At 38.7% G+C, this 14,240-nt stretch overlaps 1 protein-coding gene across 1 annotated transcript in view; it reads right to left on the bottom strand.

The window, feature by feature from the left end:
* KLHL14 (kelch like family member 14) overlaps positions 1–14,240 on the bottom strand; it is a 103,826-nt gene that overhangs the window by 88,099 nt on the left and 1,487 nt on the right. The gene's annotated exons all lie outside the window — the stretch shown is intronic.

The raw sequence follows: 14,240 nt of genomic DNA, 5'->3' as shown, positions 1-14,240 counted from the left end.
TTTCTGCCAAATTTATATGTTGAAGGTCTAACCCCCAATGTGACTGTACTTGAAGACAGGGCCTTTGGGAGGTAATTAAGGTTAAATGAGGTCATAAGGATAGGGCACTAATCCGATAGGACTGATGTCCTTATAAGAAGAGGAAGAGACACCAGAAATCTCTGTCCCACTCTCTCTGCCAGTACACCCACAGAAAAGGCCATGTGAGAACATGGTGAGAAGGCTGCTGTCGGTAAGCCAGGAAGAGAGGCATCACCAGAAACCAATCCTTCCGGCAACTTGACCTTGGACTTCCAGCCTCACAGAACTATGAGAAAACAAAGTCCTGTTATTAAGCTATCCAGTCTGTGTGGCTGCTCAACCAGGCTAATACAGACTTCCTTACAACTGTCCAACCAACAGGACCACAGGGCAGAAGAGACCAATGAGGCTCACACTCACTTTTGGGAACTAAGCCTTGAGAAGGGGCCTTCTATGGTCAAACTTGCACAACTACCTCGAGAAAGGATCTTTCTAATTTCACCACAAAATAACCATACCTTATAACAGCCTACCAGCTACACTCTATATGGAGAATTTGGAACATGGGGAGGCAGGCTCCTTATCTAGTCTTGTTTGGTGCCCAAGCACCATACATACGCAGTAAATGTTAATGGATAACAATGTTCCAGTAGAGGAAGGGCAGCTAGTAGGGATAATAACAGATACGGCTAATGGAGAGAAGTGATTCGTATAAGCTTTTGTGGCGGACTCTAATTAGTGCCTATAAAGCCATAGACACGAATTTCTTTGTGCTTTCAGAAATTCTAAATGCTTCTTACGCTCTGAGACTCTATAGTTTCCTTGCCATAAAAAAAGTGAAACATTTTCCAGAAAAATCTTTCAGAGTTGAGAATTATTCTTTCTAGGTCAAAAAGACTGTTGTTTTCTGGAACTCGGGCTCTCAGTTTGACTAGGCTGATGGAAGGCTTGAGGGGCTCCTGTCTGTACAGGGGGTGCTTCTTCCCTGGAATAGAGTTTTACTTAGACTACCTGCTGCTGGTTTAGTTTGCTGTGTCCTAAGTCTGGAGAAATCACAAGCCTTGAGTTCATGTGAGTGCATTACAGCGATGTTGACATATTTCCATTTTGCTTCGTCTGCTTTTGTCTCTTCCCAAATGTTTACTCTCAGAATGTCTGAGTGACAGCTGAAGTTTGTTAGGCTTCTCAGGATACTGAAATGACTGCCTAGAATGAGTACCTTCTCTCCGTGAGTAAGACCTCCACAGACGGAAGAAGATGCCTGCCTTCTAAACACACACACGAGTGACCGATTTGGAGAGGTTACCTGCTTTCTTGGGATCTGTTGGCAGTGCATACTAAAAACTGTAAAGTTATGATATTTCCTGAAAACACTTTGTCCCCTTGAGTATCCAGCTAAAGAAATCCACGTTAAAATTCCTACCACTTTGCACCCAGATCTGTGATGGCCTGGAGTCTTCTTTGTTATGTAATGGAGACATAAACCTTTACAGAAAGCAAAAATTTGATTGCTCAAACAGATGCATAATCAAAATAGAAACCGTCCACCCAGAAGCATAAACACTCAGTTTAGGAAACAATGTGCTGAACATACTTCCGTATCCACACGCTCAAAGCAACAGTTAGTGAAGTAACATGCCTAACCTACTAAGAGTAGTAAACGTAATTTCTTGTCAAGAGTACCAGGTATCTTTTGTCCCCGAGGAAAACTGCCAGGAGACTGCAGCAAAGGAAGATGGAAGAGGACAAGTTACTCTCATGCTGAATTTAGCTTTTCCACGTCAGAAACTGCCTCGGTGATATGTGTAGTGAAGCCCTCAGCTGAAACCCAGCCATGACTGAAAATTCTGGGCTGTACTGTTTCCTGCCGATCCCCATAAGGAACACTTTTGCCTCCCCTTCCAATGGAGAGCACTTGTTCAGCAGTTTTGTTTTCTTTTTACGTATGTCTTCTTCTTCTGCAGTGGCTCTTCTGCATTAGCATTGTCTTGGCAACCAAAAAATTTCACCTCATGTCATTGTCTCGGCAACCAAAGAGTTTCCCCACGTTTCCCTAAAATAATTATTGTGTAAACAGAGTTTGAATAAAAATGTCTTATGTACCTCTAAGAAAATTTAAATAAATAAATAAAGTACATAACAGGTTTTTGAATACAATTTTTGCTTCACCAAGTCCAAACTATCGGTTGAGAAATACAATGCCTAAGTAAATATAAAGCCAAAATCATCACACAAAGAAGAAAACAAACAACAAAGTCAACCACAGATATTTTCTCCTGTCGTACCCAACACCAGGAGTTTTAGTAATAGACATATGTGTCATACCAGCTTATCTTGAGAGTTTTCCACTGCACGTCAGCATGCATTTTCTTTGCATTCTCATCGGCTGCAACACCCAATTCCTGCAGAAGGTGGGCCCTGGGGGTGATGCAGGAGCCCTAAGAAACACTACTAAAGATGCTTCAAAGGCTCATAATAAGAAGGAGACAACCCAGCTAAAAAATGGCCAAAGGCTTTGAATAGACATTTTTCAAAACAAAAGGAACACGTGGCCAATACGCATGTGAAAAGAGGCTCAACATTGTTAGCCATTAAGGAGATGCAGACCACAGTGAGCTAGAACTTCACAGCCACAAGGACAGCTATGGTCAAGAAGATGACAACAAGCATTGGTGAGGATGTGGAGAAATTGGAAGCTTTACACCCCGTTGGTGAGAATGCAAAGTGGCACGGCTGCTTTGGAAAACAACCTGACAGCTCCCCAAAAGGTGAAACATTTGTTCCTTGTTTTCTAAATACCACATGAGCACTTCCACTCCCCAGTATACATATATATACACATCCGCAAGAAATGATAACATAGGTCCATACACAAACTTGTACATAAATTGCCCATAGCAGCATTATTTATAACAGCAAAAAGTGGAAACAACTCAAATGCCCACCAACTGATGGGTGAATAAAATGTGTTATAACCATACAATGAAATACTATTCAGCCATAAAAAGGAATGGAGTACTATTGCGTGCTTCAGTGTGGATGAACTTTGAAAACATTTTGTTACATGAAAGAAGCTGGTCGAAAAGACCACATATTGTGTGATTCCACTTATCGGAAGTGTCCAGAAAAGCAACACTATGGATCTGCGGAGCCAAGAAAGTGGATTGATGGTTGTCTAGGGCTGAGGGGAGCAGGAGAGAGATGGGGGCTGATTGCTAACAGATATAGGGTCTTTTGGAGGGGGGTGATAAATGTTCTGAAATTAATTATGGTGATGGCCGCACAACTCCAAAACTACTGGGTTTTACACTTCAAATGAACGATTGTATGCTATGTAAATTACATCTCAAGAAAGCCATTCGACATGAATTCACCATGGTTTTTCTAATGTTTCCAATTGCTGACATGGATGGATGAGGAGGACAGAACAGACTCCAAGCCTGGCCTAAGCTCTGTAGTTCACTCGAAGGTGGATAAAACGGACACTTTTAGCAGAAACCTTATCACTATCAGAGCAACACTTGGGATTCATGCCATGAGAATCCAGCTCTAGAAAGAACGTATCGTATGGTATTAGGAGTCCTAACAAGTAAACAGAAGAGCAAATTAGATATAAATAGAACTACTCTTGTGAAAATAAAATCTATCAATTATTAAGTGTTCATAGCCAGGCACTATGTTTAGTGTTGTACCTACATTCTTCCAACATTCAGAATTGCCCAGATGAAGTGGGTATTAGTATGTAAACTTTATAGGTAAGCAATCTGAAAACAAGTAAATTACCTAAAGAAAGCCAGCTTATAAGTGGTCCAGGTAGGATCTGACCCACGTCTGTGTGACTTTTGGGTCTTAATTACTATGCCATAGAACTGTTTAAGATATTTTCATTATAACATAACCATTTCATTGGTACCTCCTCTTATGCCATACTCTCTCCCTTATTCATATATGTGTATTTCCTAGCTTTACTTTGTAGTCCCTACCTACAAATGTCATTTTGGATGAACACTCGGGAAAACCTTCAAATAGGGAGATTACAGGGATTGCCACTGACAGTCGTGGTGTAGTTGTCATAGTTACCAACCCACCCAATTGGTCTTTGCTACGAGGCACACACTTCTGCCTCTATATAATACACCAATATTGGCTGGGTTCCATCACAGTATCACTGAACCCTGTTAATGCATACGAAGTAGAAAGTGCTGAGGTTCTAGTGTGCATAGTAAAGCATTAAAGTTTTTCCTTCAAAGTTTCCCTCTCGGACTCACAGGTATTACATTCTCTCTTCTAATCCCTTCCATTTGCTCAGGACGTTCTGGTGTGGTTGGTCTTGAGGGGTGCTGAAAATCAGGGCCACACAGCGGTCTGCTGCTTCGTTCTAAGCGGGATTTACATACACGGTTATTTTCTTTTGGTGAAAAACTGATTCTCCCAACCCAGTAATTCCTCACTCAGAGCCAGACTGTGAGTTGTTGACTGAGCTGCATCCACTCCCACATACAAAATAGACCTTCCGCTGCTAAAAACACATGTCGAAAATCTCTGTACAGAAAAACTTAAAGCTGGCAGCCAGCAATACGCACTCTGGCTGTGGATACGCACACAGACACGTACACACATCCATCTATCCGCATTTTTCCACAATGCCTTTACATTTGCAAGGACTCTTTCTTCTCTAATATTGGTGCTGTCTCTCTTCCTCCTCCTCTCCATTTCACCGGCCTCGCCTGTCTTCAGAGGCACCTGAAGGCACATAAGGCAGGGAAGTGAAACTGACTGTAATTCTTCAGTTCACTTCTCTGCAGCCTCCAGTGAGCCAGTCTCCATACGGTGGCCCAGCTGAGCTCTGAGGAAGTTCAGAGTCCCTGCGCAGGTGCAATTTACCAACCGCTCACAGGCGCGCTGGGAGCCCAGGACCTGACATATGCATGTGAGGGGCTCAGGGACAGCAGAAAACGAAGCCTCCAAGCTTGACTTTATGAGATTAAAAAGAAAACGGACTCTCCTCTATGAATGGAAGAAGCCGAAGGCTTTTATACCTAAAAAGGCCATCATTTTCCCTTTGAAGAATTATATATAAATTACTGAGAGTAATCAGAAAGTCTAATCTTCCCACTTCCTTCTGATGCCCTTGTGTTCACCTTCGGGTTCCCTCTACTTCATTCTTCTGGTCTTAAGAGTCTCTGACTAATTCTGTGCTCCAGTGAAATCACAGATATGTTCGAGAGGTTTCTTGACAGGCAAAAATGTATTCGAGTAAATTTTGCTCAATGTATCTTTTAAAATTAGTAAGTTAATTTTAAAGAGCATTTTCTGTTTATATATGTATAACACATGTATGTGTGTTATATGTATACACATATACACATATGTATATATACACACACATATCTATATCTATATATCTATATATCTATGTTTTTGTTTGTTTGTTTGTTTGTTTTCCTTCATTGTCTCAGCCTATCTTCACCAAAACCCTGGCAGGTAGAACTATAATTATTAACCCATTTTACTGATGTGGGGTTCAGCTAAAGTGGAGCTAGGACACATATTTAGGTTTATGACTTCAAAGGCAGTGTTTCTACCATATTATTGCTTATTGTCTCAGCTCAAATTAACAACAACAACAAAAAAAAACATGTTGATTTTTTCCACTGTGGAATGATAATACTTGACAGGTCCTTCCTCTATGATTTGGACAATACTTCCCACATAACCCCTAGCCACATACACTTTCTGTCTCTGGAAGGTACCAAACTTTTCTCTGCCTGGTGCTCACGTGTGTTCTCTTCTCCCAGCACGTTCTTTCCCTGGGAGGCACACCTTGCCTTCCTCCAGACCCATCACTCTGGATATCTTCTCTTTCAAGGCTCATCTTAAACTTCTTTGTAGAGAAAGTCTTCTGTGGCCACCCCGATGAGGTTATAGCACTTGGTTATGTTGTCCCACTACATGGCAGTTGGCTACTCTATAGCATGTATTACCGGTATGACTGATTTATGTAATTCTTTATTCATTTTCCTTACACTGTAAACTACACAGAGTCAGCAATATGCCAATACCTACTTGGGGGACAGTCCACATCAGAACTTCTTGTTGGTGGTTTATTGCAACGCATGATCCCAAGTTCCCACTGTCGGGGTCGGTTGGTCATAGGCATGGGTTTAGAAAAGCTGCCCAAGGTTGTGAAGGTCCCCTCGCTTCTCAGGTCTCCTGCCAGTTCCAATTATACTGAATTATCAAGATGAGTTTCCAAAGAATGCGCTATATTTTCATCTCCTCCTTTGGCATAACAGACTGTCCCCTTTGAACTCTGACACTTCTGAAAGTACTGCATTAACTAGCACAAGAACACAGAGGTTTTTGTTTTTAAGTAGGCTCCACGCCCAATGTGGGGCTTGAACTCATGACCCTGAGATCAAGAGTTGGATGCTCTACCAACTGAACCACTCATGCACCCAAAGAACACAGAGTTTTTAATAAAATGTCTTGATTAACTCAGATTACAAATATATGATTACTGAACTGAACTGAATCATAAGAGTGAAAATACCACGATTGACCTTTTTTTCTTGGGGAAACATTCTTTTTTTGTTTCTTTTAAGGACTGACTTTTTTCTTTTCAATGGAACACCATCTATAACCTTGTAAACTATATAAGTTGGGTATGTAGTGACTTAAATGCTTCTAAATTTGTACTTCTTTGTCCAAAAAATATTGAACACTTACTTACTCTCCAAGCTCTAGAATTTCCTTGCCCATCTTTCTATACTGCTAGTCCTCTTTTTCTTTCTTTTTCAGATGCTTTATCTTTTAATAATTTCTTTGATTTCCCATATTGCCTTATATTTTCCTTACTGCTTCTTTTTCTTCTTTTTCACTTCCCTAGGATTTATTTTCTCTCTTTGCATCATAAGTATTCACTACTTTCATTTCCCCACTATTGTAGGCTTTCTATACTACCTTTCTGCCTTAATTCTGATGTTGCAAATAGCCCTAACCCTATTTTCATTAATATTATTTGTGACTAGATAGACTGTTTTAATATTCACAGTGGAACAGACATATTCACGGGTTCATCTGTGTTACAACTGAGAGTCCTTCTTCTGGTTAAACTCATTCTCCTGCCTATATCATAATAGTGTTTCTTTTTTTAAAGAAATCATCATTAGTAATTCATGCATCATGAATTATCTTGGAAGTTAATGGAAAGGACATAACAATGAATATATTTTCTGAAATTCTAAGTGAATGACAGAAGGTATAAACATTTATGGCATAACAATTGTTAAAATGGTTTTCTTGAAACAAAATATAAACAGAATAAATTTCCAATTAGAGTAATCTTATTTTATGTTATTAGAATATACAGGCTTTTTTTTTTTATAATTCTGGCTTCTACCTGTTGTATTCGTCACCTATAAGTATCACCAGTGTGAATAGCTCTCTATTGTCCTCACAGAAACAAAGCGATACCACTCTAGTACTCAGTGCACAGAAACCTAGAGGAAAAAACCTCTTGGTTCTAATTCAAGCACCTAGGCTTTGTTTTAGTTTCTTCCATTTTCACAATTATTTTTCATAGTTAAATTTAAAGTTCTTATATTTATTGATTTATTTAAAATATATTGGCTCATTGTATTTTTAGTACGTTCGTTTCATAGTGATAAATCCCAGCAACCCCATTACATAGCTTTTTAATCTCAGAACTGATAATTAGATATGGTAGACCAATGGTAAAAGATTTCAGCTTTCCAATATATTCCTCTCACTCCTTTTCATTGTTTGGGTGGGTTGAAGAAGCATTAGGAAGTTGTAACTTTTTTTTTTTTAATTTTTTTAAATGTATTTATTTATTTATTTATTTATTTATTTTCAACGTTTATTTATTTTTGGGACAGAGAGAGACAGAGCATGAACGGGGGAGGGGCAGAGAGAGAGGGAGACACAGAATCGGAAACAGGCTCCAGGCTCTGAGCCATCAGCCCAGAGCCCGATGCGGGGCTCGAACTCACGGACCGCGAGATCGTGACCTGGCTGAAGTCAGACACTTAACCGACTGTGCCACCCAGGCGCCCCAAGATGTAACTTTTAATCTCTTCTGTGGTGTGATAAAACAAAGATATGGAAGGCTTGGATTAGAGTTTGCTTTCTGTCCAAGCCATATTTATAATATACACTCATAACAAGGGAGTATTCTTCAGATGATGATGACCTACTTCCAACTCAACCCTATCTAGATAATTAGACAAAATTATCTAGCCTCAATTCTGAGCCTCAATTTTCTAATAGCTAAAAAGATGAAAAGAATGTTACAAGGACTAGAAAGAATATAAGTAATATGTCAAACTCATGGTAGGTACTCAATAATGATAGCTACTATCACTGTTGTAAACAGCAGTGTGTGTGTGTGTGTGTGTGTGTGTGTGTGTGTCTAATAATCTTCAAAACACCCTTCATTTTTAGTTCAGCATCGGCTTTGTCAATTCACACTTAACTGAACCAAATCCTAAGTGTTCACTTCAATTATATTTAAGGCCAATATCAATTCCAATTGAACTCACATTTCTAGATCAAGGTCAGGTGCTTGATCTACTGAGGGAGACAGACACATGAACCAAACCTACAAACCTACAACAGTGCTTCTTCAGAGGTTAGTCATTTTCGAGAAGGCAGGGAGGTTCTATAGGCATACTCAATGCAGTAAATTCACTCCAAAGTCAGGAGTCCTGACACCACTTACCATTTGATCAAAGCACCTGGAGATCTGGGATGGCACTTAGAGAAATAATTGTTCATGTGCTCATTTATGTGCCTTGATTAGCCTGCTGGATATGTGCACGTCAATCTGAGCAATGTGTTAAATGTATCTAATTTCCTGCTGGAAATCATTTAAATATCATACAAATGATATTTAAACCTCTTCTGAATGACTATGTTAGTTGGTTCTATATATAATATGCTTGATAGAAATGAGCAGCTCATTCACTTTTTAAATTAATTACTATTTACCTTCTTAAGATTGCTACTTAAATTCTTAAGTTTTATTATGGAAAATTGAAACTAATTTGGCATTGGTAGAATTATTGAGACTTGTATTCTTTCCAAGCAGAGAAAGAAAGATCAATTGGATTCTTTCCACTAGAAGAAGGACAAAATTTTGTGTCCATTTTGGTCACTGATGTATCCCAGGTGCCTAAGACAGAGGTTTCTAACTATGACTCACAGAGCAAATCCAGCCTGCCTCCTGTTTCTAAATAGCCTCCCCTCCACTCCCCCTGCCCGCCAAATGGTTATTACATTTTTAAATGGTGGGGAAAATATTTTAAAAAGAAGAATATTTCTTAAGATGTGAAAATGATATGAAATTTCAGTGCCCACAAGTGACATTCTAATGTAACACAGCAATGCCCATTCATTTACATATTGTCGTTGGCTGTTTTGTGCTACAAGGGAAGAGTGGAGTAGTTTCAACAAAGATCGTGTGACTTCCAAGGCCAAAAATAATTACTGTTTGGTCTTTTACAGAAAAAAAAAATTCTGACCCCAGAACTAGAACAGCATCTTTCTTTAATTTTTTAAAAAGTCAGATATATTAATACTTAACCGTCACATATTTCTTTCCACAAGGAAAGTCTTGAGTCTATGTATAACTCTAAGAATGATCACTAGATCATATCCTCGCATGGAGAGGCTCATAGCAAGAAGCAGAACACTGTGGATGAGAACAGTGCCATAGTGCCAGGGCTCAGACTTTGGCTCCATCACTTACCAGCTGTGCAAGCCTGGGCAAAAGGCTTAACTTCTCTGTGTCTCAGTTTATCCATCTATAGAATGAGGTTAATTATGGTACCCATCCCTTAGGGCTGTTTTGAGCATTAAATAAGTTCATGTTTGTAAAATGCTTAGAACGTCCTCAGGTATGAAGTGGCTGTTGTAAATAAAGGAACTTTTTTTTTTCTTACTGTATTTTTAAGTTAAGAAAATAGAGATACTTAGAAATTAGCTAAGGTAATGAGTGAACCTCCACATGTTCATAAATATGGAATAAATACAAGTATGAATTAAAATTTAAACATGTCCACTTTTTGTCAGTAAATCCTCTAAGCCAATACAACACATTAATATCTACTCTAATTGCCTTTTGATTGTAGGATATAACTATTTGGCTCCCATACCTGTGGTATAATTTTGTAATCAATGGTCCTGTTTCACATAATAAACAAATTGTGTTCTGAATGGTTGAGTAACTTCTGATACAAAAATCTAACTACCTAACAACTTCTAATTCGAGGGCATCAAATTGATATAAAAGGAAGTAACAATTTAGAGAATACATGGATAAAAGATTAGTTTGCTTTGCTCAGGTTGTTTTTCAGGCCTTATGAGGAGACCCAATCGAAAATATTGTCCTACATTTAAAGAGACACTTTTTAAGCACCAAAGCCAGGAATCAAAACTGTGTATTAGGAAAGCTAATGGCTTTTTAATCATTACAAGTCATTTTAGCCAATAGATAATTGTCCTTCTGATGTTTAAATAGATTTTCAAATTAATTTATGTGAAATCTTTCAATAGACTTTTTTAGAGAGTGAAATCTTTATAAGGTAGGCTTCTGTCTTCTATAAAATATAATCTCTGAAAAAGTACACTTCAGTACAGGACTGTAAAAGGGACTATAATAGCTGATGGTTAAATGTTTTACAAAATATGGTTATTTTCACTAATGCTTTTCTATGACAGGTGTTTTCCTGTAGGTTCAATAGGCTTTTGTTATGTGCGTTAGTAATGTAGATTGAGGAACACATTGGTGAAGTGCGACACTGAAGCTTTCTTATTTTATAATCTTAATTCTTTCAACTTTCAATGATCATTTACTTATACATTGTGTGAGATGCAATGAAAATGTAAACAGGAAGGTAATGAATGCAGTCCAAATGGACTTATTTGAACGACTACTAAATTATGCATTCAATTTTTAAAAATACAAGGAAAAAAGAAACTTTGGGGATTACTTAAGCTAAACTTAGACTATATGTCTTCTGATATTTACTTTTTAATGCCTTAAACATTGCATATTATGTCACTTATTAAATTAAATTTTCATGCTTTAGAAGCTTTCAATAATGACTTTCCCAGAAACTTTTTCAAGAACTTATTTCTTAAGTTTTATATTTCTTGAAAAAAAAAAACAAAAAGAAAATAAGAAATAAGACTTCAAATGTCTTAAGTTTTGTCTACCCAAGTCCTTTTCTCTTAAATTAGTTATGCATATATTTGCATATCAGATAATAAGACTCTTATTTTTAATTTATCATTCTCAATGCTTAATTTGCTAAGATAAAATACAAATTTGAGCATAAATGGCATAGTTGGAAATACTAAGCAACTAAAACAAAGATTAAAAATTAATTTGGGTATTTATAAGGTCTGTAGGCTTGGGTTGCTTTATTTTTCTAGATGTAATAAAAATTCAAAATTACTTAATAATCTTTAAAAATATTAAAAATATTGTTATTACACTAATAGCCTTACTTTCTATAGAGAAAACGTATTCTTAAACAAGTAAATTCTTTGTGAAGTCATTCTATTTCCTTATATTTTGTACTTTTTCTAACAGAGGAGTTAATTTTAATTTTTCAACTCCTTGCCTAAATTTGAGGATTTCTTTCATAGTTAGACCTTAAAAAATTTAGGTGGATAAAAAGTAATAAATATTGTGCATCTCTAGTCAATTGTTTTCAATAAGAGTGATGTGTTTGCAAAAGCAATTGTTCAACACATTTATCCTTCTGTTAAACTACATGTAAGCCTAAGAGAACATTTTTATATTATGCTGACGCTATAATAAATGGGCCAATGTGATACTATTGGTCGCAACTTATAGCATCTTTGTCTACATTAAAGTTAAGATCCTGATGGGTAGCCTTACATTCTTTCTGCGCATTAAAATTGGAACAATGTAATTAATCCCGAAAAATTAAAATGCCACAGTTGTCAATAATGGAACAAAATTGAACTTGTATTACTTTGAGATCATCAATAGGCTCACAGGAACTGTTTTCTTCTCTGCGTCTTCCGCTTTTAAGGAAAAATACAGTTTTTCTTCCTACCGCAGAAGTATCAGATTCTTGCAGCATCCATGACACTTGTAAGCATTTAGTGGTCAGACGCCACTACATATCCTTCAAATGATATGGCCCAGTGAAGCTGGAAGGTGTCGTCACGGAGCCGGGAAGCCTGCTATCTTAGCCACCCGCCAGGGCAGAGCCAGCAGGCCCCAGCTGGTTACTGAAGCCAGGTTAAGGTGGAAAATGGATTTTGCATTTTGACAGTCAACTGTCCTAACACTGGACCCTGGAAGATACTTATTAGACAGAAGTGCATCAAGGGCTTGAGAAATTCTTTATGAGATCAGATCTGTAATGCTCCTATCCTCCAATCATTCTTAAAACAAGTTAAGCCTTGATCTTATTATCCCTCTGGATTTCTGAACCTATGCTAGATTTTACATGCTTTTAAAAATATGAACAAATACATGTTCAGGACTATAGCTGTGTTGTCTGTGAATTCTTTGAATATGTATAATATATGCTAAATTAAGTATACTTGTAGGTCATTTAGAAGTGATAAAAGTTAAGATTACAGAATATTAATCAGCAGTGCCCATTGGTGTGGTGACATCTGCCCATCACATTAAGTTTTGATCTTTAGACGAATGAAGAACTCTTACAAAATAAAAATACATTTCATGTTCTTGTCCATACTTAGACTCCTGTGCTCACTATTCAAGTACCCAAGGGTTTGGGTTCTTGCTTGTGTTATTGTCCTACTGTCATTTCTTGACACATTTCATTAACTCATCTCTCACAAATACTAGAAAATCAACTTAGAAGGGTTGTAAGTCCAAGGTTTCCCATACCCCTGTGGGCCTCACCTGAACCCCAGTGCTGTCTAAACTGTCTTCCTTCTCTTAAAACGTTTCTAGACGTTTTAGAAACATCCTGACTAAAAATAAATACTTAATTCCATGAAACTGCACATAGTGACCCCCCCCCCTTTAGATATCCTTCGGAATGGGAAAATGCCATGATGCATTTTTAAACCATGTAACGCTTTGCTGGATTAGGCTGGGGTAGCCTGACATCTGAAATCATGATGTTTTATCATGAGAAACTGAGACGATACTGCTTCTCTTTTCTAAAAAGAGAAAGAAACCCTCTGCTAGGGCTCACTAAAAGGGGTTTTAAAATTGGAGCCAACGGAAACACCACGACCGTCAATGCCTACAGTTAAAACAAACCAACAAACAACTCAGCAACATTTTAAGCAGGCGTCATTTCTCTCTCCCCTTTGATGTGAAGCCCTGTTTACAGCACACACAGACACAGTGCAAAGAGCAACAACAAGTCCCCAACTTCTTTGTGACTTCAGAGCAGGCACGAGGACCTAACTGGAGCCAGATGACAGCCCTCCTCCCAGGTTTCAGCTGTTTCCCCTTAGAGATGGGAGCTACAAGGCATGATTCACTCTGACACCGTGCAACCTCTTGCTTTGCTCTCCTTTAAAAGTGAAAAGGAAGGGCTTTCCTCAAGATAGAAAAGTTTGCCTGGATAGGTGATGCCAGAATTTCCAGTAGTGACCCTAATAGACAAAACCCTTGGGAGCTCTAACTTCCAAAGGGAGCAGACCTCAGTCGCTAAACAACAACAACCACAACAACAGCAGCAGCAGCAGCCCTTGAGTGTCTGACAGAAAGAAAGAAAGCTCTCCTCATGGAGCATCCCCAGGGCGCTCGTGCTCACCCAAGGCAGGGAAGAGGCGGAGTGGGCTGGGGACTTGTCATTGCAGGATCCTTTTCCTTAAGCAAGCTCCTTTTGAGATTTGGAGGGAGGATTGGTTAGAGAGGGTTGCAAAGCTGCACTTCTAACTGCCCCGGCCTGTGGCCCCACCTGCCTGTCAATTTCAGTCCACAAGTCCCGCATTTCTTGCTCTGGGGATGTGGAGAGAACACAGGCTTTCTAGCGCTCAGGGATGCTCTCAGGCCAGTTCCCTGCCGACCTTTAATGGACTCAGAAATCAACTTTCCCCACAGTCTAAATTGTTTGTTTGCGTTTGTTTTCAGCTTGCCGGAGCCTCCCACGCAGCCCACCCCTCTCCCCCTCCCCTCTGCCCCCTCCCCTCCCTCCGGCCTTTCGTGCTCACCAGCCCCCCCCCCC

The sequence above is a fragment of the Herpailurus yagouaroundi genome, unplaced genomic scaffold, assembly GCF_014898765.1.
Source record: "Herpailurus yagouaroundi ecotype Mexico unplaced genomic scaffold, PumYag 142, whole genome shotgun sequence".
Taxonomy (NCBI): Eukaryota; Metazoa; Chordata; class Mammalia; order Carnivora; family Felidae; genus Herpailurus; species Herpailurus yagouaroundi.
The sequence above is the reverse complement of the archived record's forward strand: the minus strand, read 5'-3'. Positions and strand labels throughout refer to the sequence as shown.